The sequence below is a fragment of the Talpa occidentalis genome, unplaced genomic scaffold (genome assembly GCF_014898055.3).
Source record: "Talpa occidentalis isolate TD23 unplaced genomic scaffold, MPIMG_talOcc4v2.1 talOcc4.3722, whole genome shotgun sequence".
NCBI classification, from domain to species: Eukaryota; Metazoa; Chordata; class Mammalia; order Eulipotyphla; family Talpidae; genus Talpa; species Talpa occidentalis.
In genome coordinates, this window is record NW_023603988.1 from 1 (window position 1) to 4951 (window position 4951).

Consider the following 4951-nt stretch of genomic DNA (forward strand, 5'->3'; position numbering starts at 1 on the left):
TATGGAGTTAGAGTGAGCTGGTAGTAAGCACCATGAGCAGAGGGCTAGATAGTGTAGGTCTCCTTAGTGAAATGGTGATGATTTCACAAACCAGAATCTCCAGGGAAACATGTTTCAAATACATTTCTGGCCCTACTGTAGCTTCCATTTCAGCATGTCTGGAGTAAAGGCTGGGAATCTGAACTGTTAAGTCTCCGAGGCCCCTGCAATGATCTGGCCAAATTTGACAGCACTGATATATAGAGGTGACAGCTGTGGGTTTGGGCAGAAGCACTTGTAGCCATTAGAGGCAGTGCAGATGGTATGGATATGTCTAGAACAGAGTTTTCAACCTCAGTAGTGTGACATTTTGGACCAGAATGTCCTCTCCATGGCAGGGCTGTCTTGTGTATTAGAGGCTGTTTAACAGCAGCCAGGCCTCTATCCACTGGTTCCAATAGTGGCCCTCCCTGAGTTATAACAACCAATATCTCCAGTCATTGTCAGAGTCCCTTATGAGGCAAAAACCATCCCTCTTCCAGTTGAAATTCCTTGTCTAGAGTTAGTTTCAAAGAAGGGTAAAGTGTATGCTTCCAGTGGAGTGAGGGCCAGGAATCAAGTGATGAAGAAACCAGATGCTGGTCCTGCCCAGCATGCCTGACCTATTAAAGGCATGGGGGGAATTTTGCGATCCTCTGTTGGGGAGCGTGGATGTGACACAGTGAAAGTTAAGTGAGGGATTTTTCTGGAAGCTGTACATAGCATGTCTTGAAGACGTTCTCAGCATCCATGATTTTTTCTCCCTTTAGAACCAATCTTATTAAAGAAGTGGTGCACCCACCTAGAAAGCCAGTCACCCGTGTTCTTTCCTCAAGTCTCTCAGCATTGCTTGGATCCTGTCTTCTAAGCTTGGGTCTTGGATCTCTCATGGGGGTCATTTTTCTGCAGAACAAAGTTTTCATCTACAGAGGGAAGGAGTATGAACGAAGAGAAGATTTCCAGATGCAGCTGATGAGCCAGTTCCCCAACGCAGAGAAGATGAACACAACCTCCACACCTGGGGATGATGTGAAGAATGCCCCAGGCCAGTGTATCCTTGGAGAAGGCCTGCTGAGGGCTAGGCAATGGCAGCCCTGTAGGGATTTCAGCCCACAGAGCCCCCTCTGAGCACTCAGGGTCCCTGCCAGAAGCTCTGCGGTGGTTCCTATCTAGTGTCTAATTGGATCCAAACTACCCATTTCAGAAATCTAAATATTGCAGTGATTGGGTCATTCATTCATGCAATGAGTACTCTTAAGCCCAATATTGCACAAGATGCTGGAGATTACATACACAATGCAGTCCTATCTTAAGAGAGTTTGTAGTCTGGCAAGTAAAAAATAGACATTGAACAACCATTTTCTCCCTTAACTATGTATTTATAAAATGTGGTTAATGCCAAGAGAGAATTGTGCAGGATGCTGTGACCAGGAGGGCGGGGAAGGCTTCCTTGAGGAAGGTGATGTTTGAGATGAGTGATCTGCTGAAGGATTAGCAGGAGGTGGGGAGATCATTCTGACTGAGGGAGGCACTGTCATTTGCAAAGACCTTGAAGCAGGAGGGAACATGACAGGTTCTAAAAACTGAAATGACTCCACATTGCTCTTAAAATAAGATCAAAACTCTTGGATTAGGCCTGCCAGACTGTCTGACCCCTGTGGGCCTCTCAGTGTGATCGCCTCTGACTCTTCCTTCCCTCCCTCTGCCCTCCTGGCCACACTAGCCTTGCTTCTTTTCTAAAACATGCCCCGCTGTTCCCACCTCTGGGCCTTTGCAGTGTCTGTTCCATCTGCTTGGCATGCCCTTCCCCAGCTCCTTTCTCATGCATCATATCCTGACTCGATGAGGCCTTCCCTGGCCACCTTATCTAACTGGGCTTTTCTGAGCTCTTCATGACACTAATCACAAACTCCCTTTGCTTGCTTTAGAGATCTGTCTCAAACTTTTGTGCTTCTTGAAGGTATACCTAAGCTGGCCCATAAGCTCCATGAGAGCAGAAACTTTGCTTCTTTGTTCACTTTGGTGACCCCCATATCCCACAGTGCCTGGCACAAAGCCAACACTCTGAAAATACTTGTTGATTAATAGAAAGACAAAGAAAACAAGAGAAATAGAAAAAGAAAGAGGATAGACACATAGAGAAAGGATAGAAGAATAGAGGCAGGGAGGGAGCCAGTTCTGAGGATCCAGAGAGGAGGGCAAGGGAAACGAAGATGAAACCAGTGAGGCTGGATAGGGTAAAGGTTGGGGTGGGAGGGGTGGTGTTCACAGGGCAGGAGGCAGGATTCCTGGTAGCAAGCAGTGTATAAACCCAAGAATAAGACAGCCGAGTAGGGGGCACATTGACCCAGCCTGACTCCCCACACTGCACCCTTTAGCACAAATTAAGTTATAGCCTTTAAAATGGGCCTGACAGGTTGCATGGCTGGTCGGCTAAGTCTGCTGAACCTTGATCCAAATATTTTCCCTTGGGGTGATAATATTCATCTGTAACCTTTTCATTATGCTCGCCTGCCCTTCTTGCCTGCTGTACCATGGTTATTTGCAGGAGGAAATACAACTGTTGGAGAGGCTGGCTGGTTACAAATGTTGAATTTGGTTACAGGCGAGACACAGGATTAGTAAGAAGGTCCTTCTAAGTGGACATCCTTGTGCTGAACAGCAATGTGGCCTTTTAACTTGGGAAGAGAGCACATGTGTGGCTGGGCCATGGCTTCAGCACATGGTGAGGCATCCAGCCTCATCCTCCAGGATGTGGTCTGTGGCCTTTGGTGTCTCTGGCTCCATCAGGAAGGGTTTAGAGTCTCCTTTTGGACCAGAGTCAAGTGTTAAGAACTATAGACATGACCTAAAACCTTCTCTAAACAGGAATTGGCAAACTTTTCTGAAAAGGATCAGACAGGGAATATTTTAGTCTTTGTGTGTCACATGGTCTGTGTCACAACTACTTAGCATTGTTGCTGCAGGGGGAGAGAAGCCCTGGATAATACACAAACAGATGGGTGTGGCTGTGTTTCAATAAATCATTATTTATGGACTCTGAAATTTGACTTTCATAGAATTTTCACATCACAAAATATTCTTTTCCCAAAACATTTAAAAATATAAAAACTATTCTTAGATGTGGATCTTATAAGAACAGGTGGTGAGTCAGACTTGGGTCAAAGTGACTTGGGTCAGTTTGTCAACTCCTGTCTTAACCTTACTTCAGAGTGGTTTTCTTCCTAGAAAAGGCTCTTGACAATATGATTTGAGAAAGAAAATGGTTTTCCTGAATATTATAAAATTCTTCCAGTGAGGTTTATTCGTTTGTGTTAGCCTGCCTCCTTTTCTCTCCTTTTCCCTAATATGTTTTTATGGGATATGGCATGAGTTTATCATGGAAGGGAGCAAGAAACTGAGCTGAACTTGGGATTACATTTTGTCCATTTCTTTTTGCTAGAGAAGCATACCCTCTAACATGAGAAGGGTCACAATCTGGTGGTGAGGGACCTGGGAAGGAGAAGGCAGGGAGCTGGAGAGATAAGATTCCTAAGCACAAACAAAATGTCGTGGAAAGGCAAGCAAGGAAATGAGAACTGAGTGAGGGGAAGTCGAATGTTTCTGGATGGTAATCTACATTTTCCTAGAAGGAGACATGGTCAGGTGGAAAAATATTCCAAGCCAAGTGAACAGAACTTGTTGGACACCGACAAATACTGGTTGGGAATAGGTTGGAGTCATATTTGAGCATTTGAATACCAACAAGAGGGGTTTGTGTTAACTTAGTGGCAGGAAATCATGCCCAGAAAATTTTTTGGAGCATGGTAGTCAGCAGGTAGGATAGAGGGACAAGAGAATTTGGAGACCTAAAGAAGAAATGGGTGAAGAAACCATGGAAGTCAGGAAGGGGAGCAGGGCTAAGGCATGGGACTAGTGATGAGTGTCTGGGTTCATTTGAGCTGCCTTATTATCTGAAAGGTCTGAAATAAATAAAGGTCTAGAATAAGCATGACAAAGCTCTGGCCCACACAGCCCCTTTACTATGTCCTATTTCCAAGGCATCACTAGTCAATCATGTAACACTTTCCTACTGAACCCCTACAGGACCTTACAACCCTGCCACAGGCAGTTAATCTGAAATTTCAGAGTTTGGAGTGTAAAATGACATCTATTTGGAAACTCTGAAGTGGGGCTTCTCACACTGAAGCAAGCTTATCATCTTGGATTTCTATAAAACTACAGGCTCTGACCTGGTAGGTCTGAGAGAAAGTCTGAGATTTTCATTTCTAATAAGCTCTCAGAAAATGCATACGCTGTTGCTCAGAGAGCCACACTGAGTCAACATCTAGAGTCAACAAACTTCAAGCTCCATTTTAAAAGACCCAGGACAAACCTCCACTCTGTTTTCAAACTGTGTTCAAACTTCAACAAGTTGCCTGGCCTCTTTGACCTTCATGACCATGTCTGTGAAGCAGAGACAATTAACATAATAACTGCTCAGTAAAATTGGAGAAACAAAAGAGGACAAGGGAAAGACATGCTCTGCAATTGATTAAGAGCTGTAATCCATTAGATAGCATTATTGTTAATAATAACAGCAGTAACGATCATTAAAGACCACTTACCAACTCTTACCAGAGGCTGAGTAAGGCTGAGCCCCGGGTGAGTTTACAAGTGACAGGCTGCTCTGATGAAGACCAAGTTGACTGCTAATTGCTCATGAGGACCTACTTAGCAGCCAGCAACCTGAGGTCAGTCATTCAGTAAAAACCTGGTCCCAGAAGGGCTGTCTGGAAAGTCTCAGCCAGGACTGTCACTTTTGGAACTGTCCCGGCTGTGAGACACATGGTGTAAACCCTTAACCACAGGACCCCAGACATCCAGTGCTTCACCGTCCAGCCTGTCTACGATGAACCCCCCAGTTTCAAAAATAAGCAAGTGCCTGACCAGA

At 44.9% G+C, this 4951-nt stretch overlaps 1 long non-coding RNA gene across 1 annotated transcript; it reads left to right on the top strand.

Moving 5' to 3' along the window:
• The first annotated feature begins 162 nt into the window (after positions 1-162).
• On the top strand, positions 163-4944 carry LOC119256673 (uncharacterized). The gene is made up of 3 exons (XR_005127853.2): positions 163-245; positions 928-1069; positions 4877-4944. It is a non-coding gene; the product is annotated as an uncharacterized LOC119256673 (long non-coding RNA).
• The last annotated feature ends 7 nt before the right edge of the window (positions 4945-4951 follow it).